General features: G+C 35.0%; 1 pseudogene; it reads left to right on the top strand.

The window, feature by feature from the left end:
* The first annotated feature begins 12,234 nt into the window (after nucleotides 1-12,234).
* On the top strand, nucleotides 12,235-13,279 carry LOC147404423 (zinc finger protein ZAT10 pseudogene; annotated as a pseudogene).
* Nucleotides 13,280-13,508: the final 229 nt, after the last annotated feature.

The raw sequence follows: 13,508 nt of genomic DNA on the forward strand, positions 1-13,508 counted from the left end.
GGATCATATTTTTGAATGTGACAAGATGATCTTATTAGGAAATTTCAATTTTTTACCATGGGCCAGATAGAGAAAAATTCTCTAATTATTGCTTATGTCATCAGTGCCACATGTTAAAATAGTGTTGGTCTGTGAGTCACACATTAATTTTTAACTCCAACACCCACCAATAGGGGTGCACATGGTTCGAATTGGTTCGGATTTGTGGCAAAATGGAATCGAATCACAGGTGATTGGTTCTACAAATTTGGAATGGAACCAAATCAAAATAACTACCTAACTAACTAAACATTGAGAAAGTGGGTGGGCTGTAATGCATAGTTCAAAACTCCGAAAACTGGACTCAAATTGCGTGTCAATTGGATTGAGTCAAGTTAAAACTTGAGTTGACTCAGGTGGATTAAAAAAGATATTAGATTTATAGATATTTAAAGAATTTATTTTTAAATATATAAAACATCTTGTTCTCTACAAAATAATAGGGGAAATTCTCAAATCCTAAAAGGAAATTTTTTTGAGAAATTCCCACTTTTTTACCATTCATTTTAATTACAAAAAAGATAAATCTGCCATTTTTTATTTATCTTTTTTTGGATTAAAAAGATTTTCCTTAACTGGTGGAAAATTTTACTATTTTATTAATAATAACTATTTTTTTGACTCTTATTTTAGTAAATGGCTAAAAAATTGCACTACATAAAATAGTAAATTTTTCTCCCACTTAAGTAAAATGATTTAATTTTGAAAATAAAATATTTACGATTTTCGAAATAAAAATGAATAATGTTTTCAACTCGGCCTGATGGCGAGTTGAGTGGGAGAGATGTGGTGTAACATGTAGGGCTGTGTGGGCGAGTCTAATAGCGCGATTGTATGTTTTGACTTGGAGCTACGTCACTTTGGAAACAGTCTTCAAGAGTTCAGTCACCGCTACTCCACTTGTATTTTCTTGACCGACTACACTCCAACAACAACAAGTCGATTAAACAAATCTATACTCATTTCTTACTTGACCTACGCACCCCATCCCCTCCTCACCATTTCTCATGAAACTTCCTCTCCTCTTCAGCTCCTTGTAACAACTACCCCCCCAACTCACTCAACAAACACAACTAATCAACCATCCTCTCTCTCTTCTCACTCTACATCTCAATTTCACTATTCGATCTACTAAATCAATGGCTCTAGAAGCTCTAAACTCCCCTTCATCAGCCACTCCTGTTAGAAAAATAGGACTTGAAAATAAATAAGAAAACTATTCTGAGGCACGTAGTAATCTATGTTTTCTTATAAACAACAGATGTCCCCATTCTGATTGAACTCAAAGATGCAAATGGGTTGCTAGTAAACTTGTCTTCAGGATACAACAGAGTCCAATTTTATCATAACTGTATATTTCCTCAAAATTTGCACTATTTTGAGAAAATCTGTCACTCAGAATCTCAGATACATAAATGCCTCTTTTTGTAGAAAGTTAGAATTAATTATTTTTTTAATAGAATTGATCTTTATAAATAGAGAACAATTTCAAAAGTCACATCCATTTGTAAATGGATTAAGAAACTCAATAGGTATGAAACCCATTAGAACCACTAGGTACCTATTCGGATCAAAAAGTTCGTTAAGCACCCTATGGGCCCTTTCGACACCTTTTGGGTCATTCGTGGTGCCTATCCAAATTTGAAATTTTGATGTCTCTTTCTCTCTCTTTTTTCTTTCTTATTATATATATATATATATATATATATATATATATTATATATATATATATAATATATATATATATATATTATATATATATATATTATATATATATATATATATGTATAAGAATTATTATATTTCCATATCGCTAAAGGCCATTAGGAGCTCTCAAGGAGAGAATTTTTGGAATGAAGAAAGAGTTGATAATAGATCTTATTTATAAGTTTAGAAATCCCTCTAAAAAATTTAGAAAGTAATATGGGATTTACAAAATATTTGAAAAATGAGTCAAAAAGTATTTTTACAATCTTCAATCCATGTTAAAAGATATTAATCAATAGAAATGTTCTAAATAACTTACTTTTACTTTAACAAAAAAAAATGCACCAATCATAAAGTAACTTTCAAATATCATTTTAAAACAAACTAAATTAATTTTATTTGAATCAATTCTAAATAAATATTAATCAACATTTATTTAACAACTCCTTCATTCCCTTATGAAAACATGGACTCCCACTATCTTGAGCCATGGGTGAAGTGTAAGCGCTCCAAGCATTCTCATCTTGAAACCCCTCAAACTGAAGAAGAGTATATATACCCCATCTTCTCACAAATCCAAACACACCTTCTCCTCCCCAAACACACTATCAACCTCTCAAATCATCTCTCTCAAACTCTTATGCAAAAACACAATCTCAAACCCCTTCAACCTAAAATCATTATTCACCTCAATTCTCTCTTCCATTCTCTAAAAATCTAACACAAATACACAATCAATAAGAACACGAAGAATTCAAGCGAATAAGGAAAAGGGAGGAGAGGGTTTCAAGAGAAATCCACACTCCAAGTCTAGCCACAATTCCATTTTCATTGCCACACTTATTCAGGATTTAGGCTCTAATCGCCACTCAATTGCTCTTTCTCTCATGTCTTCAAATTTCTGGAGGAATACACAACAACCATCTTGTTTTTATGTTTGATCTATTAGGGACGATTTTCTTCTTTTGATTTGTCTCAAACAAGGTGAGTTCAAATTTTTATCTAAATAGTCCCCAATAATTAATCGATTCAATACTAGAAAGTTACGTGGCATGAATAGAGAAATAATTTCGCTCAAGTAGGTCATTAAAATTTTGTGGGTTGAGGAACCTATCAAAATTCAAAATTTTCATGGGTTGTTCATCATTTTAATTCCGATTTCTCATGGATTGATGATTGATTTAAAATTCAGATTTTTCATGAGTTAGTAAATGAATTGAACTTTGTTCTTTTTATGAAATTGATTAATCGATTCACTCAATTTTGAGGAGTGAGGGATGCCCATTATTCCTGTGTACCACATAACTTAATTTTGAGGAGTAAGTAATACTTATTATTCCTTTGTGCCACGTAACTTGAAAAAATTGATTATGAAGATTCAGGTTTTTTCAAAATTCAAAATTTTTCATTGGTTGTTCATAATTTTAATTCTGATTTCGCATGGATTTATGATAGATTTAAAATTCAGATTTTTCATGAGTTACTAAACAATTTAACTTTTTTCTCTTTGTGAAATTGATGAATTTATTTGCTCAATTTCAAGGAGTAAGGGATACCCATTACTCCTTTGTGCCACATAACTCAATTTTGAGGAGTAAGGGATACCTATTATTACTTTGTGCCACGTAAGCTTGGAAAAATTGATTATGAAGATTAAGGCATTTTCAATCACTTCAATGCATGGAATTTAGAAATTCAAGTGATAAAACCTTTTTGAGGAAATCATAGCTATCGAATTTGATTTGCTAATTCGGTCAAAATAATGATGATTGGACCCCTAGTTTGACTCTAATCTTCACCCGTTGACCTTAGGACTTTCTTGGATCATAGTAGAGACTGATCATCTCGATCGGGAGGGCTCGGTGCTTGACACCTTCCGAAACCCATAACTTGACCCCTTGCCCATATCTCTTGCCCGTAAACCGATCTGGATCCGTTTTGGAGTTAATTTTGATTCATATGCCTAAACTAGGTGGCAACTTTCAATTCCAAAAAAATCTCAATTTTCTAGTCAGATTCCTTTTTACTATTTAGTGAAAAAGGGTAGTGGTGATTTCAAACACATAACTGGGTTGTGTACTCTCAAAAGAAAGGGTTATATCAACATGGAACTGACATTAGCGCAGAGCTGGACATCTATTGAAAGATAGAGAAAAGTTCATCAGCACGGGACTTGAAAAACTTGTAAAAGAGAAAATTTTGTAAAATGTTCATTAGCACAAAGCTAACATCAACACGGAGCTGGAAAGGCTTTTCTTTCTTAAATAATATTAGATTAGCACATAGCTGGCATTAACATGGAGCTGGGTTGTGTGCTTTCAAAAGAGCGGGTTACATCAGTGTGGAGCTAGCATGAATAGCGGTCCGGGTCGTGAGGGAAGGGGTGACCCCCCATTTCCCTTAACAAAGATCGATTCCCCCCCCCCAACCCCCTCGGGAGGAGTAGCTTAGAGCTTAATAAAGCAATTACACAAAGCGGAATAAGTTTGAAAAAGAATAAGTTCATCAGCATGGAGCTGGGAAAATTGAAAAAGAGCGAATTCATCAATATGGATCTGGAAAACTTTGTAAAAAAAGATTTTGTAGAAAGTTCATTAGCACATAACTAACATCAACACGAAATTGTAAATGTTTTTTATTTTTTTTCTTTTTTAAAAATATTACATCAGCATAGAGTTGGCATCAACACGAAGCTAGGTTGTGTGCTATCGAAAGAGCGGGTTACATCAGCGCAGAGCTGACATCGACGCAAAGCTGGCATCAATGCGGATCTAGATATGTATTGAAATAAAGAGAAAAGTTCATCACCACGAGACTGAAAAAGTTTGTAAAAATGTTCATTAAGATAAAGTTTTCATCAACATGGAACTGGATAAGTTTGAAAAAGAATAAGGTCATCAACACAGAGTTGGCATCAGTGCGGAGTTGAGAAAATTTGAAAAAGAGACAATTTTATCAGTATGAAGCTGTAAAAAAATTTGTAAAAGAGAAGATTTTGTAAAAAATTCATTAGCACAGAACTATCATCAACACGGAGTTCGAAATGTTTTTCTTTTTTTGAATAAGATTACATTAGCACGGAGCTGGGTTGTATGCTCTTGAAAAAGCTAGTTACATCAGCGCAGAGCTAGCATCGACGTGAAGCCGACATCAGAAAGAAATTGGATATATATTGAAAGAAAGAGAAAAGTTCATCAGCACGGGACTAGAAAAACTTGTAAAAAATAAAATTTTGTAAAAATGTTCATCAACACGGAGTTGGAAAATTTTTGTAAAATAAGAAGATTTTGTAAAAAGTTCATTAACACAGAGTTAACATCAGCACGGAACTGGAAATTTTTTTAATAAGATTACATCAGCATGGAGCTGGGTTGTGTGTTCTCTAAAAAGCAAGTTACATCAATGTTGAGCTAGCATCAGTACGGAGTTGGCATGAGTGCAGCACTAGACATGTATTGAAAGAAAGAAAAAAGTTCATCAGTACAGGACTGAAAAAACTTGTAAAAAAGAAGATTTTGTAAAAATGTTCATCAACATAGAGTTGATATCAATGTGGGGCTAGCATCAACATAGAACTGGAAAAGTTTGAAAATAGGGAAAAGTTCATCAGCATGGAGCTAGTAGCATCAACACAGAGTTGGATGTTAGTCAACACGAAGTTGTGGTTCATCAATACGGAGCTTGATGTTCATCGACATGAAGCTGAATGTTGGTCAACACTGAGCTAGGATTCGTCAGTTGATTTGACTCATACCGGACTCAGTCGATCTTGTCGACCCAACCTTCACAAGAAGTCCTAAAAGTAGTAAGGGGGTATCCGATTCTAGATAGAAAGCCAGCGAGTGTTTAGTTTGTGAGTGAAGTCCACGTAACGAGCCAATCGTAATTGAACGCGTAGTCTACGAAAGCGAGATCACCATATGAGTCCTAGGTAAGTCAAAACTGGAGATGGATGTTGGTCAGCACAGAGCTGTAGTTGCCAGCACGAAGCTGGATGTTCATCGGCCTGGAGTCGGATGTTAGTCAACACATGGCTGTGGTTCGTTAGTATGGAGCTGGATGTTCATTGACACAGAGTAAGATGTTGATCAACACAGAGCTGGTTGTTCATCAGCACAGAACCGGATGGTGGTTAGCACGGAGCTGTGCTTCGTCAGCAAGTGACTAGATGTTGGTCAGCATGGAAATGTAGTTTGTCAGCATGGAATTGGACGTTGGTCAGCATGAAGTTGTGGTTCGACAGTACAGGGCTGAGATTGTGGTTAGCGATCCCAATTTTTGGTTGATTGTGGGTAATGTCCATTTTTAGGGTCGAAGAAGGTAATAGACCCAATTAGGGTTGATCAGATGGTGGTTGACCACATAGGGGTCCATTGTGGGTAGTTGATCTGATTGGGTCGATCGTATATAGTAGACCTGCTTAGCACTACCAAGGTAAAAAATATCATTCAACCTACGTGGCCTAAAACCATTGTAGCCTCAGCACCATGAGGTTACTCAACAAGTACTACAATCAATGGGGTCACCTCCCGACCCATAACAACAGTTCAACCTCAAGTTTTGAAAACCTACTTTGGAGAAAATCTAACACCTATACTGACTGGAAAACTAGTTTTGACGATCACCTCAAGTCCCTCAGACTTCGTTATTTTGAAAATGCATTTTGGAATTAGGTTCCAAAAACCCATTTAGGGCTCTATGCCCTTTGAAAATACATCATTTTATTAAATTTATATGAAACTAGCCTTTTGGGGTCAAAACATGATCAATGGGATATGTTGCCTTCCAAGGACTAGCGGTGGCAAAACCCTGATTTTGTTGGTGCCACCGCCAACCTTACTCCAATATTTTGGAGAATTGTTTAGAAAACCTTGGAAATTTGTAAAGTAGTACTTTTACTAAAATTAGTTTAAACAATTTGTTGTGCTACGCCTAATGAACTGACTTGATTTCCAAGATTGCCCCTCTATGCGTCTCAACTCTCGTGATTCTACTAGGGAAGAAACTTCAATCATTAAAACATATATTGATCATTGAATAACTAATAAATAATATTATTAATTGATATTGTGTTGTTATAACAAACTAGGGTGGGGTAACACAGGTGATACTAGTTAAGTTGCACTAATAGTACAAAAAATACAACTGATCCATGAACATAGAGTAAGTGAAAATGTGAAAGCTACAAACAATAGTGAACCCATGATTGTATTTTTCAATACAAAATTCATTGAATAAATGTGCTTAATTATTTTCTTAAACTTTTCAATTCTAAATTGTTAAAGAGGTATTTTTTTTGTTGGAGCTACGATCTGTTGGGTGGCCCATTAAGCCTATAACCCACGATTTTATATTTAAATATTCTGTGATTTTCTCATAATGGTATTAAGTCAATTACATAGGGAATAATTGAGAGTTTCTATTTATTTTTTGGAAACCTCTATTTGGAAAAGATTAGAATTCTTTGATGGGTTGGTTTCTAATTTAGAGATGATCTAGGCCCTCTACTCCTATCTAGTTAAGTATGGTTCAACTCCACTATATGTGTGTGATTTTCAGTTAAGAAAATCTAGAACTTCAAGAACTCCCATATGGTATACACGTCCAAGCCGTGATAAGGTATTTGAGCTCTTGGAGATTGAAGGTTAGGATCCATAGAAAGAAGATCAAGGCAGAGAAGGTAAGTCTAGAGATCAAAGAACTTCACCAAAGGGGATTCGTTATTTGCAAGATATTGATTCAATGGCAATGGTGGCAATTCTGGGTAGTTATCCACAAGCATTGAAATCCTTTGGATAATTAGTTGGTTAATATCGATCAATCAAAAAACAGATCCCATAATCGTTCTTTATTTTGTAATTTAAATTCTGTATAATTGATTGCATAAAACATTTTAAAGTTATGTGAGCATAAGAATGATAAACCAATCTAATGCTTACATTTTTTTTTTCAATAGAGAGTAAGGGGTGATGGAATAAATAAGCAAATGAAGCAAGGAAAATTGATATTTGAGTATATTATTTATATAACGCTCTAGAGGCACTCTATATTGTAAGATTTTTTTGAACTTGGCGCACCCACCGCGTTCCCACTCTCGCACCCGCATCCTCTCCACACCCTGGTCACTAAGGTATGACAAGATGAATGAGAGCTCTACATTGACTCTTACCTCCTAGCAAGAATCAAGGACGAATAAAATTCAGTGTCATCGAAAATCAAGAAGAGAATTTAAAATGCTATGGAAAATAAAACTCATATTGGAGAAAGGCAATTAGATTGGAAGTTGTACATGTGATTCCAAGTAAAAAATGATTTATTAATCTAGTTTCAAGCATTAAAACTTCTTTTACTAGGTAGGACGTCGTGTCAATTTAGTTAAGTTGGTAGGGTGTGTGGAATGTTTGTCCCACAATCAGGGAGGGTTCAAAATCCGTTAAACACACCTTCACGTCAATTGGTAATCGTTGTTTGCCTAGCAGGAAAATAAAAGGTATCAATTAGTGCTCTAGAGCAGATGATTGGATTAAATATGTTAAAGTTATTGATATATAAAAATTCCTCCATTTTATTTATAATCTAATTTGAGCATCAAAGTATCTTTGATGGATGTGTCTAATAGGAAAAAAAAAAAGAGTATCAAATTGATGCTTTAGGACCTAGGATTGGATTAAATGTGTTAAAGTTCTTGATATATAAAAATTTCTCCACTTTATTTATAATTTGACTTCAGCATCAAAATATCTTCAGTAGGTAATCCATGAAACAAAAGTCTTGATGGCAAAACACAATGTGATAAAAGCCAAAATTTGATAAAAGCCCAAATTTGACGGTCGTGGGCCGTCAAATTTCATAAAATTCGACGGACCAAGAGGTCAAATTGGCATCGAAATTTTCATTGTCAAATTTTTTTTCGACGGGTCAAATCTGTCAAATTAATGAAGGATGAGAGAAATTCGACAGTTCTAAACCATCAAATTTGGGAACATCAATAATTTCGACGGTCCTAGACTATCAAAATTCATGGGCCTGGGCCCGTCAATTTTTTCTATAGAATTTTCTAGTTTTCATGTAGTGAAAGCACCGTCGGAATCCCTGAATTTATTACAAAAATGAATATAGAAAATGCTCAAATGCTACAAATAGAAAACACCAATCAAACGGTTTAAGTTCGTCAATTTATTAAGGAGTGGGCCAAAAGTCCTAAGATCCATGGATGGATGAGCATTGATACGGATGTTTGTTTGAAAGTTCAATTATAAAACCATTTTTCTTATTCGTATATTAGAAGTTAGAACAAATAACTTGAATCATAGGATACCTTAGAGTAGATTGTAGAGAAGAAATGCCATGTGGCAACGTAAGAGATGGAGATGATAGCGGGCCGTGTATAGGACGGTTACGCGTCCATGAAGACTAAAACAACATGCCTCAACGCGTCCTCTCTGGTCCCCCATCACTTCATCTTACCCTTTTTGATCAACTATAACTCTTCAGCATTGACAATGAAATAAAGGAACTTCAATGTGAAAGTCATAGCAATTTTTATATTGACACCCTTTAAAAAGCCAAGTGGCTTTTTTTTTTAAATAATGATTTTCTGACGCCCCCCTCTAACTTACGCACTCAACACAAAACCGTAGATTATTTGCCTCAAGATAAGTAAAATCATAAATCTTTTCTTGTGTATCCCGAGGCAAATGATCTACGATTTTGTAATGGGGGCATCAAATTATCATGACTCTTTTTTTTTTTTTTTATAGTGGATGTTTGGCCCAATTGGATGCAAACATTTTCTTTGTCATAGGACCTCTTTCATGGAAATTGTCCTCGAATTGATTCTGGGGGCAATAAATAAAATGAATCTAGGTCCATTATCAATGTTAACCAGTTAAGTCTCATGAAAGCCTAACCCTTTATTTTTATTTTTGGCTTGCTAGGCAAAGTACGGGGTTAGTGGTTAATGAAGGTGAAAATGGGCTCAACGAGATTTAAACCTAGGTCATGGGATCAACTCTCCTCAAGGTCTTTACCACTTTGCTAAGTGACATCTTCCATGAAAGCGTTATTCTTGATCGTAGAGTTCGTGAAATAAATCTTGATCGAAAGTATTTAAAATGGAATTATTTCAACATTTCATGACTAAGAGCCTAGAGTGCAAAACAACAAGAAGCATGTTTCTCAATTAAATACGTGATATAATATCAAATATTGAGTTGGCCCATGTCTCTCAAATGTAGCTTGAATTTTACAAGAAACTTCAAAAGATATACCTGTCAATGGCAATTTCAGATCTAATAAGCGATAAGAGTCTGTAGGTTGTGAGTTTGATACCCAATATAAGCAATATTTTCTCGGGACCACCAACGAGGACACACTCTCACATATCTGGTGCATGTGATGTGCGGACGTTACACATGCTCAAAGGAGGGACTCATATGCTTTGGTTCTGGGCCCTAGCTCAAGCCTGTATTAAAATTTCTACTAACATGTCTGTAGAAAAGCAAGTATACGGTCAATTATATCGACTAGGTGGAAGTTAGGGAGATTGAAATTGTACTAGATTCGATAAGCATATTATGATTTACAATCAATAATAGGTGGAGCGAACATGAATGAGGCCAGTTGTCCCTTATTCCTTAAAAGAGTGTTCCACACGACTTCTCTATTTCCCATTGATGTATTAATAGACAACTATTATTATGTATAATATCACTGGAACTATCTTATGCTTTTTCTTGTGATATTAATAAAAGTAAGCCGTGTTGCATTTCTTCACACGCTTTCGATATAAAAGACGGTTTCCAAATCAGATTGGTAGCCTTGGAGGTCTGTTTGACTAATGCCATCTAATCTAAGTAACCTCCAAATAAATTAGAGTAAATTACACTTTGATCCCCTATAATTTAGTATAATTTCATTTTAACCCTCTATTATTTTGATAATTACACTTACCTCCCTTATAACTATCATAGGGGTTCAATCACCCCCTTCCGTCAATTATTATTTTAATATTTTTTTTAAATAAAAAATAACATAAAATAAAAAGGTAAAATAGTAAAATGACATCTAAAATTTAATCCTATTAGTGAAATGGGAGGTAAGTGAAATTATAAAAATGTCAGAAGGTCAAAATGGAATTATACCAAATTATAGGAGTCAAAGTATAATTTACCCAACAAATTAAATCCTTTTGAACTATAGTAGAAATTATGTAATTAATTAAAATTTATTAGAAGATCTTTAATCATTCATCATCTAAAATAATTATTAATTAATGGAGAAACTTTTGCATACATCATCGACGTGTATGAAGAAGATAACAACATGAAGAAATGATTTCTTACTTTGGTGTTCTCGAAGTATTGACGAAGGATCGAAAAATCACACGAGAATAAATTTGATTGAATTAAAATGTTAACAAAAATTTTCAATAGATCGATCCAATTGAATCTATTTTTGATTGAGTCAAAGAAGAATACAAGAGTAAACTCCCCTTGATGCCCTCCATGTACGTTCTGACTCATTCAAGTAAAATTGCATATGTGCTTCAATGAAGGTTCCTGGATATTTGGAAGGACCTGACAAAGAAGAAAATGAAAAATAAACGAAGCCAAAAGAATTATATTTTCAAAATAAAGAACCTAGCTACCTAACTAACTTAAACATTGAGATAGTGGGTGGGTTGTAATGCATAGTTCAAAACTCGAAAACTTGACTCAAATTGCATGTCAATTGGGTTGAGTCAAGTTTAAAACTTGAGTAGACTCAAATAGATTAAAAAAGATATTAGATTTATAAATATCAAAAAAATAATATATAAAACATTTTGTTCTCTACAAAATAATAGGGGAAATTCTCGAATCCTAAAATGACAAATTTTTTTCTTTTTTTTTTGAGAAATTCCCATTTTTGTACTATTCATTTTCATTACAAAAAAAAATAAAAATCTACTAATTTTTATTTATCTTTTTTGGATTTAAAATATTTTCCCTAACCGGAGGGGGGGGGGGAGAGAATTTTACTATTTTATTAATAATCAATATTTTTTTACCCTAATTTTAGTAAATGACTAAAAAAAATTCCACTATATAAAATAGTAAATTTTCTCCCACTTAAGTAAAATGGTTTAATTTTGAAAATAAAAGATTTATCATTTTTAAAATTAAAATGAATAGTGCTTTCAAAGGGGAATTTCACAATTTTCGACATGTATTTTGGGAAGTCAACCTATATATAATGAGTCGTGATACTATGACTCGTTAGGTGGCGGCATACTCAAATGACTCCATGACGTGACAAGTGGCGAGTTGAGTGGGGGTAGAGATGTGGTTTAACAAGTAGGGCTGCGTGGGCGAGTCTAATACCGCGATTGTTTTGACTTTTGACTTGGAGCTATGCCGCTTTGGAAACAGTCTTCAAGAGTTCAGTCATCGCTACTCCACTTGTATTTTCTTGACCGACTACACTACGAACAACAACACTCATTTCTTACTTGACCTACGCACCTCCTTCTCCTCACCATTTCTCACGCAACTTCCTCTCCTCTTCAGCTCCTTATAACAACACCCCCAAATCACACTCAACAAACACAACTACTCAACCATCCTCTCTCTCTCTTTCTCTCACTCTCCCATCTCAATTTCACTCGTTCGATCTACAAAGTCAATGGCTCTGGAAGCTCTAAACTCCCCTTCAACAACCACTCCTTCGTTCCCTTACGAAGACATGGACTCCCACTATCTTGAGCCATGGGTGAAGCGTAAGCGCTCTAAGCGTTCTCGTCTTGAAACCCCTCCAACCGAAGAAGAGTATCTCGCTCTCTGTCTCATCATGCTCGCTCGAGGCGGTGGCCGTGGCGGTGGCTGCGCCATCACTCACAGCTCCCCTTCCCCACCACAACCACCATCAACTACGCTGAAGCACAGCTACAATTGTAGCGTTTGCAACAAATCCTTCTCATCATACCAGGCCTTAGGTGGACACAAAGCCAGCCACAGAAAACTCGCTGGACCGTCCGACGACCAATCAATCTCCACCGCCGCCAGTACTTCTACAACTAATATCACAGCCGTTAATCCAAGTGGTAGAACCCACGAGTGTTCCGTTTGTCACAAATCGTTCTCGTCTGGACAGGCTTTGGGTGGACACAAACGATGTCACTATGATGGTGGAAACAGTGGAGTTAACTCGTCTGATGGTGCGGGTTCTAGTCAAAGTCAACGTTATTTTGACCTGAATTTGCCTGCTTCGCCGGAATTATTGCCGGGATTTGGGGTTGTTGGTGAACGAATTAGTCAGATTATAGGTGAAGAGGAGGTGGAGAGTCCTCTACCTCTGAAGAAACCTCGTCTCCTGATTCCGGCTTAGATGTGCTCTTTCTTTCTTTGTGTGGATTTCCCTATTTTTTTTGTTTTTTGTTTTAATTTTAATTTTATTAATTTTATTTTTTGGGGGCTTATCTTTTGTATAGAGAAACCTTCATTCTTTGTGACCTTTTTCTTATTTGAAATTTAAATGTTGAATTCTTTGTTTATTTTTATAGCGCTCAAGTGCTCTGTTTCTGTAGAACGTGCCACCTAGTTAAGTTGGTTAAGGCATGAGGAAAGTAGTTGATCCCATGACCCAAGTTAAAATAAATGGTATTTTAATAATACTCCTGTAAAATTGGTAATATTCGGTTTACTCTCTGAAAAATGGGATTAATTTTACACCATAATAAAATATTATTAAATAAAGTTAATCCTGCCTTTCGCAGGGATAGA

The sequence above is a fragment of the Akebia trifoliata genome, chromosome 4, assembly GCF_017979445.1.
Source record: "Akebia trifoliata isolate Shusen 1 chromosome 4, ASM1797944v1, whole genome shotgun sequence".
NCBI lineage: Eukaryota > Viridiplantae > Streptophyta > Magnoliopsida > Ranunculales > Lardizabalaceae > Akebia > Akebia trifoliata.